Source organism: Leuciscus leuciscus (assembly GCF_965113295.1).
Source record: "Leuciscus leuciscus genome assembly, chromosome: 23".
NCBI lineage: Eukaryota > Metazoa > Chordata > Actinopteri > Cypriniformes > Leuciscidae > Leuciscus > Leuciscus leuciscus.
The window spans coordinates 20070883-20092106 of record NC_138747.1 but is presented as its reverse complement, the minus strand read 5'-3'; the positions used below and the strand labels follow the sequence as shown (position 1 = coordinate 20092106).

Sequence of the window (21224 nt, the reverse complement as noted above, 5' to 3'; positions counted from 1 at the left end):
TGTGAGATTGAATAAGTGCACTCAATAACGCCCACAATGGTTTCGGACACCCAAATGGCTGTTCCCTCAAATAGTGCCCTATTTAAAGTTTTTGGCCTTTTAGTATGAATATGTTAGCCTTACTGTTATCTATAAGCTAGTGTGCACCAAAACAATGACAAAATGCGCATTTAGAAGCCCAAACCCAACGTTGAAAATGAAAATCAGTTTCAAGTACAGTAAAATCAAGTAAAGTACAGATACTCAAAAAGTGTACACTGTTAGACTTTTCAAGGGTTTTTTACAGTAACTTACTGGCAACACTGTTGCCAGTAAGTTACTGTAATTAGGATTTACAGTACATTACCGTATTTCATTACATTACCATAATACAGTGCATTACTGTAAAAACGAAGCTAATCAGTACACTACTGTAATTATTTTTTTCTTTGTACTAAATTAGATTTCATAATTTTGATATATAATTCATTTTATTTTTATCTTACATAAATACTACTAACATACAAACCAATTAGACAAAGTTATTACAAAATACAATTTTTTTATTTAAAAAATCTCATATATATCACAAAATAAACAGTCTGCCAATGCTGGAAATATGTGTGAAACGTTTACACATTAATGGGTGAGTTTAGGGACAACGTTTTTGTGTTAATTTTAACATTTAACATTTAAATTCATTGTGTTAATGATTTTAACAAAGTAAATATGTCAGAAAGGTTAGCACAAAGATGTGTAAATGTGTTAAATTAACACATTATGTGCTGTCCTTCACTGCACACATTGTTAAAATCATACATAAAATCATAAACAAAACGTTAGCATTTGACTAAATGAATGTAGAGTCATTGGTTGTTTAGCTTATACAAGTATTATAATTAAATATCAACCATTACATTCATAAAACTGCAGAATATAAATACATTTCTAAGCAGTCAAAAAGGAAATATCCAACACAGGACAAAACACAGTTCTTTTCACAATACATGACACATAACCCCACCTTAAAAATAATTTCACTAATTTACAAAAATGTGTTGGATTCATGTACACTGGTGGCCAAAATAAGTATTTAAGTGTCTTAATGTTTTTGAAAGGAGTCTCTTTGATGCTCAAGAAACATTTCTCATTATAATCAATGTCTGACTGTCTACCCCTCAGTCTACTTCTACTTCTACGAGTAAAGATCATCATCAGAATAATCTTTAAAAAGTCAACACAATGTTTTTGTCCACCTTTGCGAATAAATGAACTTCTCCAAAGATTGGTTCCTGTTCAGAACTTGACTGACAACATCAGAATGTTCCCTGGTCTGCATGCGTGTCCACAAACACTAATGTACTCAGTCCTTCAGAGGAGATCCTGGTTCCAACACTATATATGAGAGAGAGAGAGAGAGAGAGAGAGAGAGAGAGAGAGAGAGAGAATATTAGTGTCAAAATATTTTTAACCTCCTTTTTTTACATTTTTATTATTATTTTTACAATAACTAAAGAATATATATTTGTAAACAGCTTTTTAGCATATGTAAATAGCATATTCAAACATTTCAACTGAACTAAATTAAATTATTCCAGATTAAATTTTAATACTTACAAATCCTAAATTCTGTCCAAAAATTCTGAGATCCATAGCTCTCTATGACTGTGACTGAAATCGATGTTTTAGCCCATTTCAGCTCGTCTGCAGTGAAGGAGTTCCTGTTTGAGACAAATACACAGTAAGACACATGCAAGAACTCACTGTGTGATGATCGTTCTCCTTCCTACAGTAGTTAACCCACCTGTGCACTGATATTAGGACCTTCCTGGTCAGGTGGGACTGCAATGGTAGAGAGTCTTCTGCCTAATAAAATATCAAAATAATGCAAAAAATATAAACTTAAGTTGTTTAGAATTCTAGATTTGGTATGGATGAATTAGTGAGAGTTTTACTGCAGTGCTAACCTGGATACATTTAATCTGGTGAGACTGAACAAAGACAATGGTCCATCTTCTGATTGGTTAATTTGCTGTGTAATAAATATAAAGTTAGACATGATACAAATATCACTTATTTGATATAAAGTTAGCCAATTTTATAGAGATTTTATAAGACATTGTATGCTACCTAGTCTGCACCAGTGGCTCCAAAGCACTTATCACATATTGCTAATCATTTCAGCAAACTTATTTCAAAATATATCACAAATGGCCTAACGTTAACTTACCTCCGGAATCTTGCTAGTCACTGGCGCGAATTGGCGCTTTGTTGCAGTTGCCTTTAGTTTAAACACATACAAAAATGGAAGTAAATATTAAATTCCATAAAAAAAAACTATAATAGCCTATGTTATAGTTTGCAAACTAATACTAAACCTAGAAAGGTGGCAGCTAGCCAAATAAAACGTACATACAATGTTATTTTCTCATCAGTAGGCCAACATTATCTACAACCAAAACAGAATTTCACATTAGTTAATTTATTGTTAATGTAAACTAACGTTAAGCGTTGCTCGTTGGCGTATTTTAACTCGACAACAAAGTCTGTCAAATGAAACGTTAGCGCAGTTTACCGTGGTAAAGTTCGTTACCGCCATGTAGGCTATAACAGGTTAAACTGGGCACATTCCTGTCAACACACACAGAATGTTTTTTACCTTGCTTGCTGGTCTCTCTCTCGGTGAAGTGAATTCCGTCTCTTCCCCGGGCCAGACTCGAACGGCGCGGTCCAACAAAAGACAGTCAGAACCCAGTGATATTACACTGGATGCTCCGGCACGACACGACACGACAAGACAAATGATGCGCCGTTATATTTCTGACGTACAGTACTCCGAGTCAAGCGCTCGCGCTATTTCTGACAAGGGACAAACAGGTTCGCATTTTGCATTAATGGTCCGGTCCGGTCGCTTCAATGTGTCCAATATAGACAGCCTCTGACTGTTATAGCGTTGTAGACACGCAGTGTAAGGCAAAAATTAGGAAATAAAAAGCACGATGGAATGGTGCCAGCCAGAGAGACCGTTACGTCAAATACAGTAGTATACAGCAAATTTTAAAAATACAGTAAGTCACTGTATGTGGTGTTAGACGTCACAGGAAATTCCCATGATGCAATGGGAATCACAGTTATTTACTGTAAAGAGAAATAGCAGTATAATACTGGGGGATTTAAAGTAAATAACTGTAGAAATTACAGAAAAGTCTAACAGTGTACTTAAGTAGGCTACAGTACTCAAGTAAATGTTCTTTGTTACTGTCCAACTCTGGATGTTTTACACAACAAGGATATATTCCCATTGGGTTGTTGGGTTTTCATGTTTAATGGGAACTTTAGACATAATGATTTTTATACTGTACAAACTGTGTTATCCCTATAATGTAACAGTTATGGGTAGGTCATCTACGGACATCTAATGTTACGGACATATTATCATGGTACAGTTCAGCCTATTATTGATTTTTATTTCCACTTCCCTTTTATCCAAAGAGATATTTGAACTATTTGCACTGTATTTATCAACGGGAAATACATCATGCTAAAATAATCTGTCATATACTGTGGCTCACATTATTGGGGTCGCTTGCAAGTCGCAGCAGCACGAATTACGTGACCAGCAACATATTTCTGCTTCAAATATTGTGCGTAGTTAACAGTGAGTGGTGGTTTCAGACATTATTTTATTAAAGTGCATTTGTCAGTGCCGCACTCATACTGACTCTTATTCTGCCTGACAGAAAGAAAAGCTCGTAGCTTACTGAAGGCGGAGCATTTTGACCAATCAGATGAAAGGGGCGTTTCAGCGCCGCCCACGTGTGCAAATGAAATATCTAACCCATAAACCGATTTGTAAACCACTAACGAAAAATGAAAAATCGAGCCAAAATCAAATTTTTCGTTCTTTAAACTAAACTAAAAAACGAATAAACGAGCTGGTTTTCATTTCTCGTTATTCCATTCCAAACAGGAAATCAAATGACCAAAAGATACACGGACCGATACCCATCCCTAGTGAGATCACAGCAGCATGAAACCAATAATTTTATGAAATTATAAAATCATTTAATTAAGACACTACAACATTTATTTTTATATTTAAATGTATTTAACAAATGGATTTGCATCATGCAAAATCAGGGGCGGACTTTACCATTAGGCAAAGGTCGGCAATTGCCTTGGGCCCCGAGCTACCTAGGGGCCCCCAAAATGCCCTATTAACTTAGTTTTTTTATATATATTTTTTTATATATATTTATAAAACTCCATTTGCGAAAAATGGTATCAAATCATTAGTGTCGCAGACAGGAGGGGGCCTCACTACATTGGACTATTCCATTATCTCACTTACTGCGCATCTGCGAAAGTGACAAGGCTGTGCCAAAAAACTGCCGGAGAAAAAGAAGTGATTGACAGACAGAGTGTACAGAGTGACAGACAGAGTGTACAGAGTAGTAGACAGTAAAAATGAAGCGAAGCTAGCTACCCAAGCGGTGCTGAAAAAAGGAGGAAGCGGGATGAAAGCAAAAGGTCCGTAAAGGTGCGCGGCGCGAAAGTTAAACAACACGCAGTAACAGGAGGACTGGGAAATACACAAACAGAGCAAGACGAGTCTAAACGCGAAAATTTTAAGTTTCGAAGTTACCCAAGCGGCTCAAATAAAAGAAAAAAAGTGAAAAGACGCTGATAAGTATTTGGGAACGCTGCCAAAGATGACAAACTTTTTTACGGCTACTGTTGGGGATAACTTACAGATCAGGAACAACAACGTCCAACGCACAGAAAAATCGTGAGGTAAAGAGGACACGGAGATCGACAGACAAAACTGAGCAGTTTACTTATGAATCATGATATTTAAAAAAATCTCAGCTCTCAGATTCTGTCAATTCTAATACGAAATTCAAACAATAAATACCGTTTTGCCGTTTTAATGTGACGTGACAGATTCCTATAGCGGCACGTGAACTGATCATCTCTAGCTAATAGTAAATAAACACGAATTAACAATGTTGAAAGATACAGTAGCCTATAACATACCGAAATGTATATTCCTCATTCATAATATCGATCAATAAGTGTTTTTCAACCGCGGAAAGAGGTAAAACAGCTGGAGAACAATCGTCACATAACATTTACCTCAGGAAAGCCATTTAATTGGCTAGAAAAAAAAAGAGCTATAGAGAGTATTTGGCTAAGTATGTGTAGGCCTACTATATTACTTATTTTAACCTTAAATTATACCAGCTGATAGGGCTTTTTTTTCTTGAGAAAAAGTAACGCCTATCTTGTGAAACGTTACCTAATATTTATCCAAATGAGTCAGAATTTAATCGAAATGGTGAAATTTGTCAAGCAAAAAAAAAACAAACAAAAAAAACCTTGCTTACCAGAAATTGTACCAACATTGTAACTTGTTTCTGTTTAGGAGTAAAGAAGTGTATGCAGGGTTTAAAGGGGACGTTTTTTTCTTCTCTCTAACCTTTTCTTCCCCGTATATTAGCTTTACCTGCCTATCCACCATTCAGTCGGTACATATTTTTTTTGTTCTCTTTTAAAGATTGGATGGGGAGGGGCCCATACCTACCTTCGCCTTGGGCCCCCGATTTGCTAAATCCGCCACTGTGCAAAATTATTACAAATTAGTGTTGATGCTACGGAATCCTTTTCAATTGATATATGTGTCATCATTTACAGTTGGGGCAATGATGCAAACATGAGTTCCATCAACGGCTCCAACAACTCCAGGGAAGCCCGAAATCCTCATAAAAGTGGCTTGCTTTTGCTGCACGGTTTGAAGATCAGTTGGAAAGTCAATGAACTGCCACATAGTAGTGGCCAAAAGTGTTGACCAGCCTAGAAAAATGATTTTCTATATAGGCCTATAGAAAAATAAATAAATAAAGTTTTATATATAATATATTAATATATTTGACCTTTAAAGTAACAAAATGTAGGTCTATTGTCACAATATTAACAAATTGTTTCTAACTACAGCTGCGTCCCATTTCAAAGGGCGCATCTGAAGCGCTCGGACCGGTCTAGCCTACGGAGGATTGTTCTTGTCGCCTGGCAACTGTGACAGCTGCCGATGACGAGCGCGAGAAATACTGGACTTTTTTATATTCAATTGGGTTTTATATTCAAACAGGGCTAAACCGAAAATACATGACCTGGCAGCGCCGGGGCTGAAACATCCTCACCATGTCCTCCAGTAAAATATAAAACATAAAAATGACAATAGCCAATTCTGACTCCATAGCTGTTTACTCAATTATATCAAATGAATTATCAGGATGGCAGCTGTCCTCTCGCACCGTTGCTTGGCGCCAGGAGCGGTGATCAGAAACACCTGGTTGCGCAATTAGGAAATCCTACGAAGGCTACATGGTGCGTCCTTCGAAGGACGCATTGGCTGCATCCTTTAAGTCTGCGTCCTTCGAAGGATGCTGCCTTCACATTGGGACACAGCTAATGCCAGATAGGTTGCTGCGATTTCTTTCTTCAAGGTAAATCAAACCCTCATTGGTTATGTTTGATGTATTTGTTTTTAATGTGATATTTTGTATAATCATGTGTATTAAAATATTTTGTGCAAACTGTAAGGGTTTGTGCCTACTGTAGATTGCAAAACAGTTGTTGTAAGCTGTTGCAAGGTACGACAACGCCAGATAGGTGGCAGCGATTTTCTTTCTTTGAGGTTGTAATGATGGTTTGTGCCTGGTTTGGGAAACGCTTGTTTTAAGATGTTGCCAGGTATGTGATATATGGTTTAAGTGTATGTTTGTTTTAATTTATGTGTTATTTGAGGAAAGTTTTTATTTTATTTTATTTTTTATGTTTTGTTTGTGAATGTTATAGCACAAATAATAAGGGTGTTTTTCTGGCTCTGTTCTAGGAGCTGGTCTTTGTCACTGTTTTGAATTATTATTTGAGTCAAATTATTGAACGTCTGCACTGATAAGTGTATGAACCCTTTTAACTTGCTATCAATTTGCTACCATCTAAGCCTATTCATGTGATTATTTTGGTGTTTTTCAAAAGTTGTCAGTAGTTGATACCCTATACCACCTGTCAAAAAATTATTGATTGACCGGTGCCCCGCCCCTTCCGGTGACAGGTGTCCCGCCCCTTTTGGCATAGGATCAAAGGGATCAAAGAAGATCAAAGGGCTTTTGACAGCTAGTTTTGACTTTTGATTGACAGGTTGACAGTTAGTATGACTTTTGATCATGTGGTTATTGACAGCTAGTTTCGGGTTTTGATGCCTTTTGATTGACAGGTTGTCCCTCCTAGCCCTTGATCATGTGGTTATTGACAGTTCGTTTCGGGTTTTGATGCCTTTTGATATTGACAAAGTGTTATAACAATATGTCATGGTATCTGACAGAAAGTCTGATTGTTTGAAGCCTATTTGAAGCCTTTTGAAGACGCTGTTATAATTATAATAATAATAATACGTCATGACAGCTAGTTTCGGGTTTTGATGCCTATTGAAACCTTTTGATATTGACAGTTAGTGTGTGTGCGTGTTTTGAAGTTGGTGTCACAGGATTCTCCTCCCTTCATATTCCTGAGCTTATCTGGGCTGTACTGTGAAACTGATAAGGGAAAAACTGTGGAAGTGTATCTTACACACAAATGTTGAAAAGCCATTCAGTTCTTTTAAAAGAATATAAATGAAATGTTTATAAAGATCTTACTAAAACCTCACTCAAAAAGTTTAAATAAAATGGAGTCATAAAAAATTGCAATCAGTTAAATGTTTATAGAGTAAAAAAAACAAAACAAAAAAACATACAGGTTATGAAACAATCAGTTAAATGTTTAGAGAGTTGAAGAAAAAACATACAGCTTATGAAACAACGCAATAAATGAAACGGGTTCACGAAAATAAAAAATAAAACATCATCTCACATGTTTAGATAACTAAAGCGCCTCTCCAGCACAGCCCCGGCCTGAGTGGTGCGCGCGCCCTCCGCATTCTGACATCCCCCTCCTTCTGCTCCTCCACATTCCAGAGCACAGTGATAGTGAGAAACAGAGATTTTATAAAATAATGTATATTTCACACAAATAATATAATATACAATAATATAAAATAGCATCTTACTGAAACCAATTCTTTCAGTTTTAGATAAACAAAAGAATAAAAAATCATCTTACATAAAACATTCTGTTCTTTAAAAGAATATAAATGATTATAAATAAATAATATAAAATAAAATGTGTGTGTGTGTGTGTGTGTGTGTGTGTGTGTGTGTGTGTGTGTGTGTGTGTGTGTGTGTGTGTGTGTGTGTGTGTGTCTGTGAGAGAGTCACACAAATTCAGCGCTCAGGATATCAGGTGCTGAATTTATTTCAAAGTATAATCTTAAAAGTTTAAATGATATCTTTTAAAAATAAAAGATTGTTTAAATGAAATATTTAAAGTTTGAATAAATACACATCTTCTATTTATCTTTTAGAAGATTACTGTAATGATTTTGTTTAACGGTTATTAAACAATGTCTGTTCAAAAACTGTACTTAGTCGCCTTAAATCTCATTTATATGAAAAGATTCAATCAGCATTTTTTGTCCATGCGGAGTTTACATTTTTATGGCTTTCCATAGCCATAATGATTTTTGTACTGTAACTGCATATTCTATCCCTTACACCTAAACACGCTGATCTTTCTGAATTTATTTCAAAGCATAATCATAAAAGTTTAAATATGATCTTTTAAAAATGAAAGGTTGTTTTAGTTTGAAGTTTAAAGTTCTTAACTTTCTTTCTTAAAAAAATATTTAAAGTTTGAATACATTCATATATTCTATTTATCTTTTAGAAGATTACTGAAATGATTTTGTTTAACGGTGACCCTAAAGTATAATTGTTATAATGTGAGACAATGTCTGTTCAAAAACTTTCGATGGTTGAAAAACTGCACTTAGTCGTCTTATATCTCATTTATATGAAAAGATTCAATCATAATTTTTTGTCCATGCGGAGTTTCAATTTTTATGGCTTTCCATAGCCATAATGATTTTTGTACCGTAACTGCATATTCTATCCCTTACACCTAAACACGACCATCACAGAAAACTACATTTGTACATTTTCAAAAATTTAATAAATAAATAATTTAATACAATTAAGCTAAATAAATATATAAATAAAAACACCTTACATTTCCAGAGGTGAAGTAGTTCGTTATGCAACAATCCAAAAAGCAAATAGTTTAGGTTGTCAAACAAAACAGCCCCAGATCCTTCAGAGATAAACTACAGTGTGAAATAAATCATTTAAAAGCATAACCTTAAAAGTTTCAATAAGATATTTTAAAATTAAAAGACTGTTTAAATCAAATCTTTAAAGTTTTATTAAAATCATATCTTCTTATAGAAGACTTATGTATGATGTAAATGATTTTGCTTAAATTTAACCTAAGGTATAATTGTTACTAAACAGCATCTGTTCAAAAACTTTAGATGGTTGAAAAACTGTGCTTAGGCATCTTAGATCTTAAATACAAAAATATTTCAAACAGTATTTTTGTCCATACAACATGTTGTTTTGTTTTAAGAAATCCGAGGACTCTACATTGCTCTTATTTAAATTAAGTTGTATCTTTTAGAAAATCACCACACATTTTTCAGAGATGCTGGTGGTCCGTGGCGCCACTGGCGTGGCATAGGTAAAGTTTGTCTTGAGCGAATATTTAATTTTACCCGTCTTAATTCAAATCATGACCTTACTTGTAGCTATGATCTTTTACACGTATACGATCATTTTTACTTGTATCTCCCGAACTATCCTTAATCAGTGTGGAAACACACAGGGTGAAACCCTTTACTGAGAATATACTATCGGTTCTCTTACGAGAGATCTCTCGTACTGCGTAAGATATCTTACGCTAGGGGAAAATCCTTTTTCCGCGAGATATTGAAGCCAAAAATTATCCTTAATTTTGTAATAATGCAAAACGCGTTGCGGCAGCATGCAGACATAGGCGAGGCAGCTCGCGCGCCTATTGGCTGCTCTGCGGCAACTGCACCAGCCTATCGAGCGAGGCCTGGCGTGACGCCAGACCCAATCAGGGCACTTCGCGCCCGCTGCGTCACGTCCCGCCGAAATGGGCGTGGTCTAGGCCTATAAATACCGCTCGCAGGCAGCTATTATCTGGTTTTTCATCATCGAAGCAACCAGAGCGTGTGCATGCACGGCAAGATACGCAGTACTCGTTCCCTCTTCTAGAGAGAACCGAGGTTACGTTAGTAACCGAGTACGTTCTCTTACGAGAGGTCTCTCGTACTGCGTAAGATATCTTACGCTAGGGGACCCAATGCAAAACGCCGTGCATGCTGAGATCTGACACCAAAGACCCAAGGGCGAAAGCCCGGGGTACACATAGTGCACAATCACTCAGGGAACTCACAGGGAGTCCGGGAAGAGGGAGGGGCGAAGCCGCACACTTCCACATATGGCAGCGTCGCTGAGACGCGAATTTCATCATACAGACAGGGCGGGGTACGGCCTGAACTGATGGGGGAATGTGGGTCTTACACAGTTTGCCCAGGCACATCTCGTGCTGCTACTTTTCACTGTCGAACATTGAGCTGTGCTCAGTAGACGCAGCATTCTGAGCTGATAGCATCAGGTCAGATAATACTGGTAAACTTAGACCAGTGTTTCTCAACCTCTCCTGCAGGGACCCCCTGACAGGCCATGTTTCTGTTTTAACCCTGAAATGGCACACCTGATTCAATTAATGAGTATTTATTAGAGTAGGAAGAGTAGGAATTAGTCAATTAATCAATTAGTCAACTACTCATTAAGCCTTTAATTAATTGAATCAGGTGTGCCATTTCAGGGTTAAAACAGAAACATGGCCTGTCAGGGGGTCCCTGCAGGAGAGGTTGAGAACCACTGACTTAGACCGACAGCAGCCTGGCCTGACCTCTAGGTTATAGAACCTTATAAATGTAGACGGGGAGGCCCAGCCTGCCGCCATACAAATATCTTGCAAGGCAATCCCACTTGACCAGGCCTACGAAGAGGCCATGCCTCTCGTGGAGTGCGCTCTGACACCCAACGGGCACTGCATGCCCTTGGAGGCGTATGCCAGCGCTATAGCATCAACTATCCATCTGGATAGGCTCTGTTTCGACGCGGCTAGTCCCTTAGAACGTCCGCTAAATGAAACAAAGAGCTGCTCCGTCTGTCTGAAAACTTAGGTTTGAGTATAACTTTTGAGTCATTAGGCCCAAACTCCATGCACGCCGCGCTCACAGAGAGCGCGTGTAGATCCCCTATGCGCTTCACTGAAGCGAGAGCCAGCAGAAACACAGTCTTGAAAGACAGGTGTTTCAAATCAATTGACTGTAAAGGCTCAAATGGCGCACCTTTCATGGCTTCCAGAACCGTAGAAAGGTCCCATACGGGGACTGAGGGAGGTCTGGGAGGATTCAGTCTCTTAGCCCCTCTAAGGAAGCGGATGACTAAATCGTTCCTTCCTATTGACTGACCAAGCGTTGTTCCTGAGAACGCTGCTATAGCCGCCACATAAACTTTGAGCGTGGAGGGGGCCCTGCCCTCATCCAACAGCTCTTGTAGGAAGGAAAGCACCTCCGTCACACCACAGTCTGTGGGTGACACACCACGGGCTGTGCACCAGCCCGAAAACACTGACCATTTCGAGGAGTAGAGCCGTCTCGTAGACGGAGCTCTAGCCTGCGTGATCGTGTTTAATACTCCTTTAGGGAGTCCAACATGTACCCGTTGATGGCCCAGACATGAAGGGACCATAGTTCCGGGTGAGGATGCCAGATCGAGCCGTGGGCCTGTGAGAGGAGGTCTCTCCTCACTGGTACTGGCCACGGGGCAGTACTTGCTAACTGCATCACGACTGGGTTCCCAGAACGGTGCCACCAGCAATACTGAGCATCCTTCTTCCCTGATCCGCTCTATCACCTGAGGCAGGAGAGAGACGGGGGGAAAAGCATAGAGCGGGCGGCGGGGCCACACATGGGCCAGCGCGTCCCTGCTCTTGGAGAAAAATTCCGGACAGAGAGCGTTTTCTTGAGACGCGAACAGGTCTACTTCCGCTCTGCCGAATTTCTTCCACAGCAGTTGGACTGTCTGTGGGTGTAGAGACCATTCGCCTGCCGGAACATTGTTCCTGGACAGTCTGTCTGGTCCTATATTCAGGAGCCCTGGCACGTGCGCTGCTCTGAGCGAGCGCAGGTTGCACTGAGCCCATACCAGGAGGCGTTCTGCCAGCCTGTACAGGTTCCTGGACCTGAGGCCGCCCTGGCGATTTATGTAGGACACCACAGACATGTTGTCCGAACGGACCAAGACGTGGCGTCCTTTTATTTGGGGACAAAAACGCGTCAGCGCGTTGTCTACTGCCAGCATTTCGAGGCAGTTTATGTGCAGGAGCTTTTCCCGTTCCGACCACTGGCCGAAGAACGGTCTGCCCTCGAGCAGCGCTCCCCATCCCGAGGTGGACGCGTCCGTGGACACCACTTTCACCCTCGAGGAAGTCCCCAGGCTTACACCTGATTGGTACCAGTCGTTCGCTCTCCAAGGTTTCAGAGCTGTGACGCACTTCTGATTGACCCTGATCCCTGATCGAGTAAAATGGTCGTGTGTTCTATGAGCACTGAACGAGATTGCGCTAGAATCAGCCAATAGTCCAAATAGTTCAGTACTCGCATGCCTCTCATTCTGAGGGGTGCGAGTGCCGCATCCATGCACTTCGTAAATGTACGGGGTGCCAGGGACAAACCGAACGGCAGGACTGTGTACTGATATGCCTGGCCCTCGAAGGCGAATCTCAAATATCGCCTGTGACGTGACGCTATCTGTATTTGAAAATACGCGTCTTTCAGATCTATTGACACAAACCAATCTCCTTGGCGAATCTGCACAAGGATTTGTCTGGTCGTGAGCATCCTGAACTGTCGCTTCACAAGCACTTTGTTCAGTTGCCTTAGATCTAGTATGGGTCTGAGACCCCTGTCTTTTTTCGGTACCAGGAAGTATCTGCTGTATAGCCCTCCTTCGCTCTGAACTTGAGAGAGAGGCTCTATGGCCCCTTTGCTCAATAGTTTCGCCACTTCGGCTCGAAGTAAATGTGCTACTTCTGTTTTTACCGTGGTCTCGACGCGCGCCGCATAGTGGTGAGGGCGTCGGCGAAACTGTAGCGAATAGCCTCTTTTTATAATGTTCAGCACCCACTTCGAAACCCCGGGCAGCTTTGCCCATGCGTCTGCATGGATAGCTAGGGGTTGAATACGAAGCGCGCTCCGCTCGCTCAGCGATGGAAAAGCTTCGCCGTGCTGCAACACAAGCGTCGCGCTCGTGACATTTGAGGCATGGGGCGCGCTGATAACAGCGGGCAGATTGCCCGCGCTCGACTCCTCTGCGGTGGTCAACCGCGAGGGGGAGGGCTGGGCGGTTCCCGTGGGAACTGTCATGTCTATGTGTGGATGTGGGCGCGGGACAGCGGGCACATTTATCACACCGAAAGCATCGTTCGCTTGCGTGAAGCGAGTGCACGTTGGTTTCGTTTTTACAGAAACCGTGAGACATGCATAACGTGGTGTTAGTGGGCACTGGGTAGTGGGCACATTCACCATGTTTGAAGCGCAACCGATCTGAGTCGGTTTTATGTGCGCGAGCCCTGTGTGACAGGCTGTGCTTGTGTGTAGAGATGGGCACTGGGCAGTGGGCATTCTTACTACACATGAGACACCATCGGCCGTGGCTGGGACACCAGAAAATACACTCTTTTGGGGATTTATCTGGGTAGCCGTGAAAACGGCATTTGTGTGCAGGCAAGCGGGTGACAGAACCGGCTTGTTGGCTGCAGAAAACACTGGAACAGTCACATTTTCTGGAACTGGACGAGCGAATAGCTTTGGTGTGAGTCCGGCCGCAGCGGGACTTGAACACCGTCGTTTTCCTAGACGTGCTAGGACGACTTCGGGGCCTCGGGCTTCACCGTAATCCTAGGTCGCGGGCCACGCACGGCGGGGCGGCGACCGGATGAGCGGGAGCGCGGTCTCGCGCTTCGGGCCTTGCGGCGCTGCGAAGTGGAGGCAGTGGACGGTGGCGGTGGCTGTGGCTGTGAGCTCTGAGCAGACGGTTTCGCACGGCCTGCTGCAGAGCTGGAGCGCTTCGGGAGGAAGTGCTTCTGCACCTCTGCGAATCTCTCCGCAAAATCTTTGACGGAGGATCCAAAGAGGCCTGTGGCGGAAATCGGGGCGTCGAGGAACGCGGTGCGCTCGGACTCGGCCATTTCCGAGAGCGTCAGCCAAAGATGTCTCTCGGTCACAGTGAGAGAGGCCATATTCCGTCCAATGGCCTGCGCTGCAGACTTAGTAGCACGGAGAGCGAGGTCCGTGGCACTTCCGGCACGCAGATCGCGTCAGGTCCTTCCTCATCCAGCTTACGGAGGAGATCGGCCTGGAAGATCTGAAGCGTAGCCATGGTGTGCAGCGCTGACGCAGCTTGCCCGGCGGAGAAAGCGCGGCGGAGCAGGCTTGACGTCGTGCGGCAAGCTTTAGAGGGTAGGGCCAACTTAGCGCGCCGTCCAGCGGAGGGCGGACATAAGTGGGCCGCTATCGCCTCTTCGACCGGCGGCAGCGAAAGGTATCCTTTGTTCTTGGCATCGTCAACTGCGGAGAATGCCAAAGAAACAGCAGGACGCACTCTAGCTGAATAGGGGGCGTTCCAGGACTTAGCGACTTCTTCGTGTAACTCAGGAAGAAAAGGCGCTGGTCTGGACGCAGGCGAAGCGCGCTCCCCAGGCAGGAAAACTCCATCCAGCCGGTTGTGAGCGGGCTGCTCGGGCGAAGACCACTCGAGGCCGAGGCTCGCCGCGGCCTGTGCGAGTACTCGCATGAGCTCCGTCTCGATGGACGCTCTCTTGCCTGACGATGTGCGGGCAGGGGGCGCGGGATCCTCAGAACCCGCCCAATCCTCACTGCCTGACGCCAGGATAGGGCTTCCTCTCCCAGCAGGGCTTCCTCATCAGCGATGTCGACGGAAGCGGCGGCAGACGGCGGCCGCTGTCCGTCAGGAAGAGAGGCTGACGAAGCCGGGGAAGCAAGCGGGCGAACCGGCGAGCTTTGGCGGCTGGGGGAAGGTTCCGGGACCCGCTGGGCACGGCGCTTTTTACGGCGTGACACCGCGGCGGGCGGGGGAGCAGTCTCAGCGAAGAAGGCCAGGCGAGTCCTCAGAGTCGCCATAGTCATCAGCTCGCAGTGAGGGCAGCCGCCGTCAGCGAGCGCGAGAACTGCATGTTCCTCACCCAGGCAGGAAACGCAAACCACGTGGCGGTCCCCGTCGCTGAGTGTGGCTCTGCACGAGCCGCAGGAAGGCATCTTGAAAAAGACGCTAGATCTTTTAGAAAGTGTGTCGCAGCGGCGACACACACACACAAACAGAGTACAGAGTAATGGAAAGGATATGAGCGCCGGAAAGCGCAGCAGGAAGGCAGGAAGGCGGCGTGGCCAGCGACTTCAGTGACTCGTCCCGCTGAAGGTGCTCTCTCTCAGATGGCGCGGCTTCTTCTCCAGCTCCAGCGATGCGTGTGCTTCGCTTGAAGGATGAAAAATCAGATAATAGCTGCCTGCGAGCGGTATTTATAGGCCTAGACCACGCCCATTTCGGCGGGACGTGACGCAGCGGGCGCGAAGTGCCCTGATTGGGTCTGGCGTCACGCCAGGCCTCGCTCGATAGGCTGCTGCAGTTGCCGCAGAGCAGCCAATAGGCGCGCGAGCTGCCTCGCCTATGTCTGCATGCTGCCGCAACGCGTTTTGCATTATTACAAAATTAAGGATAATTTTTGGCTTCAATATCTCGCGGAAAAAGGATTTTCCCCTAGCGTAAGATATCTTACGCAGTACGAGAGACCTCTCGTAAGAGAACCGATAGTATATTCTCAGTAAAGGGTTTCACCCTGTGTGTTTCCACACTGATTAAGGATAGTTCGGGAGATACAAGTAAAAATGATCGTATACGTGTAAAAGATCATAGTTACAAGTAAGGTCATGATTTGAATTAAGACGGGTAAAATTAAATATTCGCTCAAGACAAACTTTACCTATGCCACGCCAGTGGCGCCACGGACCACCAGCATCTCTGAAAAATGTGTGGTGATTTTCTAAAAGATACAACTTAATTTAAATAAGAGCAATGTAGAGTCCTCGGATTTCTTAAAACAAAACAACATGTTGTATGGACAAAAATACTGTTTGAAATATTTTTGTATTTAAGATCTAAGATGCCTAAGCACAGTTTTTCAACCATCTAAAGTTTTTGAACAGACGCTGTTTAGTAACAATTATACCTTAGGTTAAATTTAAGCAAAATCATTTACATCATACATAAGTCTTCTATAAGAAGATATGATTTTAATAAAACTTTAAAGATTTGATTTAAATAGTCTTTTAATTTTAAAATATCTTATTGAAACTTTTAAGGTTATGCTTTTAAATGATTTATTTCACACTGTAGTTTATCTCTGAAGGATCTGGGGCTGTTTTGTGTGACAACCTAAACTATTTGCTTTTTGGATTGTTGCATAACGAACTACTTCACCTCTCTGGAAATGTAAGGTGTTTTTATTTATATATTTATTTAGCTTAATTGTATTAAATTATTTATTTATTTAATTTTTGAAAATGTACAAATGTAGTTTTCTGTGATGGTCGTGTTTAGGTGTAAGGGATAGAATATGCAGTTACGGTACAAAAATCATTATGGCTATGGAAAGCCATAAAAATTGAAACTCCGCATGGACAAAAAATTATGATTGAATCTTTTCATATAAATGAGATATAAGACGACTAAGTGCAGTTTTTCAACCATCGAAAGTTTTTGAACAGACATTGTCTCACATTATAACAATTATACTTTAGGGTCACCATTAAACAAAATCATTTCAGTAATCTTCTAAAAGATAAATAGAATATATGAATGTATTCAAACTTTAAATATTTTTTTAAGAAAGAAAGTTAAGAACTTTAAACTTCAAACTAAAACAACCTTTCATTTTTAAAAGATCATATTTAAACTTTTACAATTATGCTTTGAAATAAATTCAGAAAGATCAGTGTGTTTAGGTGTAAGGGATAGAATATGCAGTTACAGTACAAAAATCATTATTTCTATTTAAATCATATATATGATACCATAGTCACATGTTTGCCGGGAGCCAGAGCGCCTGACATCAAAGCAAATTTAAAAGTGCTGGCTAATGCTAATCGTAAATTCTCTAAGATCATTATTCATGTCGGCACTAATGATGTTCGACTCCGCCAGTCGGAGATCACCAAAATTAATATTAAAGAGGTGTGTGAACTTGCAAGTACGATGTCAAGGACTGTAATTTGCTCTGGCCCCCTTCCTGTTCGCAGGAGTGATGAGATAGTTAGTAGATTATGTTCGCTTAACGGTTGGCTGTCGAAGTGGTGTCCGCTTAATAATATAGAATTCATAGACAATTGGAAAAGTTTTTGGGGCAAACCTGACCTGTTGAAAAGAGATGGTATTCATCCCTCCTGGGATGGTGCTGCTCTTCTCTCTAGTAATATGGCTCATAGTCTTAGAGCTCAAACATGACAATCTGGGGCTCAGGCCAGGAAGCAGACAGACTGGCTAAACCGACTGTCTACTAGCGGCCTCGCGTCACCCAGGTCAGATAAATCCCATCACATAGAACCTCTTTCACCTTGCTATCATCATATAGAGACTGTGTCTGTTCCCCGAATTTGGAAATCCAAAAAACGTTTAAACCCAACTAAGGTTAAAAATTTAATTGATGTTCAACAAATAAAAAACAGCTATAATACAGATGAGCAAATGCTAAAGCTTGGGTTGCTGAATATTCGATCGCTTACTTCAAAAGCACTCGTTGTTAACGATATGATTTCAGATAATAACCTAGATGTGCTGTGTTTGACAGAAACCTGGCTAAAACCAAATGATTACATTACTTTAAATGAATCAACCCCGCAAGATTACTGTTATAAACATGAGCCTCGTCTGAAACGCAAAGGGGGTGGTGTTGCTGTAATTTATAGTAATAGTTTCAAAACCACTAAGAAATCAAGTTTTAAATATAATTCTTTTGAAGCATTGGTGCTTAATGTAAAAATATATAGTGTAAACGATAAATCACGTTTGAGATTCGTGCTGGCTACTGTATACAGGCCACCAGGGCACCATACAGACTTTATCAAAGAATTTGCGGACTTTCTATCAGAATTAATATTGACTGCAGATAAAGTACTAATTGTTGGTGATTTGAATATACACATCGATAATGAAAAAGATGCATTGGGATTGGCATTTAAAGACATTGTAAATTCAATTGGAGTTAGACAACACGTGTCAGGACCTACTCATCGTCGTAATCATACTCTAGATCTAATTTTATCACACGGAATAGATGTGGATGCCGTTGAAATTCTGCAGCAGAGCGATGACATCTCAGATCATTACCTAGTCTCGTGTAATTTGCATTTAGCCAAGGCTGCAAAGCCGACTCCGTGTTACAAATATGTGAGACCTATCACTTCTGCTACTAAAGATTGCTTTATTAATAATCTTCCTAATCAGTTTCATCATCTCAGCATCTCAGATAGCTTAGAAGAACTAGATATTACAACAGAAACGTTTAACTCTCTCTTTTCCAGCACTTTAGACACAGTTGCTCCGTTGCGCTTAAAGAAGATTAAAGAAAATAGTCCAACGCCGTGGTACAACGAGCACACTCGGGCCCTTAAGAGAGCAGCCAGAAAAATGGAGCGCAACTGGAAGAAAACCAAACTAGAGGTATTTCGCATTTCATGGAAAGAGAGCTCAATTACTTACAGAGAGGCTTTAAAACCTGCTAGATCTGCTTATTTTTCAACCCTATTAGAAGAAAATAAACATAATCCTAGGTATTTATTTGAAACGGTGGCTAAACTAACGAAAAATAAAGCTTCAAGCACCGAAGTTTCCAAGCAACACAGCAGTAATGACTTTATGAACTTCTTCACTTATAAGATTGATAATATCAGGGACAAAATTATAACTATGCAACCGTCTACTACAGTATCACATCAGGCAGTGCATTGTAGTCTCCCTGAGGAAAAATTTGATTCATTCGTTGCTATAGGTGAGGAAGAATTTACTAAACTCATTAAATCATCTAAATCTACAACATGTATGTTAGACCCTATACCGACTAAGCTACTGAAAGAAATACTTCCAGAGGTCATAGATCCTCTTCTTAATATCATTAATTCGTCTTTGTCTCTAGGATACGTACCAAAAAACTTTAAGCTGGCTATGATTAAACCGCTTGTTAAAAAAATGCAACTTGATCCTTCAGAATTAGTCAATTACAGGCCGATCTCGAATCTACCTTTTCTGTCAAAGATATTAGAAAAGGCAGTATCCTCACAACTGTGTTCCTTTCTTGAAAGAAATGATATCTGCGAGGATTTCCAGTCAGGATTTAGACCGTACCATAGTACCGAAACAGCTCTCGTTAGAGTCACAAATGATTTGCTCTTATCATCCGATCGTGGTTGTATCTCTCTATTAGTGTTACTCGATCTTAGTGCTGCATTTGACACCATCGACCACAACGTTCTTTTAAATAGATTAGAACATTATGTTGGCATTACGGGAAATGCACTAGCATGGTTTAAATCATACTTATCTGACCGTTATCAGTTTGTAGCAGTAAATGATGAGATGTCTCATCGATCACAAGTTCAGTATGGCGTACCACAAGGCTCAGTACTAGGACCGCTGCTGTTCACTCTGTACATGCTACCCTTAGGAGATATCATTAGGAAACATGGCATTAGCTTTCACTGTTATGCCGATGATACTCAGCTCTATATTTCTTCAAAACCTAACGAAACTTATCAATTCACAAAATTAACGGAATGCATAGATGATATAAAAAATTGGATGACTTGTAATTTCCTACTTCTAAATTCTGAAAAAACAGAGTTTCTAATTATTGGACAAAAAACTTCCTCACGTAATAATCTAGAATACTGTCTAACACTTGATGGCTGCTCTGTTAAGTCTTCGTCGTCGGTTAGGAACCTGGGTGTGCTCTTTGATACCAATCTTTCATTTGAAAGTCACGTGTCTAGTGTCTGTAAAACTGCATTTTTCCATCTTAAAAATATATCTAAATTACGCCATATGCTCTCATTGACAAATGTGGAACAATTAGTTCATGCGTTCATGACCTCAAGGCTAGATTATTGTAATGCTCTACTGGGTGGTTGCCCTGCACGCTTAATAAACAAACTACAGCTGGTTCAAAACGCAGCAGCTCGAGTTCTTACCAGAACCAGGAAGTATGACCATATTAGCCCGGTTCTGTCAAAACTGCATTGGCTCCCTATTAAACATCGCATCAATTTTAAAATATTGCTGATTACTTACAAAGCACTGAATGGTTTAGCTCCGCAGTACTTGAGCGAGCTCTTAACGCATTATAGTTCGTCACGTCTATTACGATCTCAAAATTCCGGCCAGTTACTAATACCTAGAATATCAAAATCGACTGCTGGCGGTAGATCCTTTTCCTATTTAGCACCAAAACTCTGGAACAGTCTTCCTACCATTGTCCGGGAAGCAGACACACTCTGTCAGTTCAAAGCCAGATTAAAGACACATCTCTTTGACCTAGCTTTCACATAATACATTATAGACTTCTATAATTTAATGTTAGGCTGCATATAGTAGGTCAGCCGGAACCGGGAACACTTCCCAAAAATCCTGATGTACTCGTTACATCATGAGAAGAATGGCATCTACGCTAATTTTAGTGTCTGTGTTTATCCCGAGGTTTTTCCTGCAGCCTGCCGGATCCAGGCCGTATCCAGATCTGACGAAGGACCTTCGCCTGGACCGATGACAACGCAGTGCTGAAGTGCCAACTAGTCTCTCCCTATGGAGGATCCCACTACCACTCTACAGATAAGGCGTTGTCGGGAAAATTCGTCTCGCGGTCCTACCCCAAAGCAACAAATAAAATAAAATTCCTTATCAAAATTTATAAGGAAAGACAAGTATTTTGTTTAGGCTTGGCTTGTTGGGAATTCCAAACCTGCGTATATTCAAACGCACATAACTATAGAACCCATTCTAAATGCGCATGTGAACGCCATCAGCGTTTCTCACAGGTTCGTGTTTAAAGTCTGTGTAGAGGGAATGGTGTCGTCTTAGCGGCCC

At 41.4% G+C, this 21224-nt stretch overlaps 2 long non-coding RNA genes across 2 annotated transcripts; one reads left to right on the top strand and one right to left on the bottom strand.

Moving 5' to 3' along the window:
• Positions 1-1443: 1443 nt before the first annotated feature.
• LOC309488229 lies at positions 1444-2574 on the bottom strand. The gene is made up of 5 exons (XR_014202066.1): positions 2392-2574; positions 2210-2260; positions 1947-2011; positions 1784-1845; positions 1444-1700 (listed from the first exon to the last, which is right to left on the bottom strand). It is a non-coding gene; the product is annotated as an uncharacterized lncRNA (long non-coding RNA).
• Positions 2575-12625: 10051 nt separating this feature from the next.
• Positions 12626-15876, top strand: LOC309488583. Its single transcript, XR_014202204.1, has 3 exons — positions 12626-14798; positions 14972-15348; positions 15513-15876. It is a non-coding gene; the product is annotated as an uncharacterized lncRNA (long non-coding RNA).
• The last annotated feature ends 5348 nt before the right edge of the window (positions 15877-21224 follow it).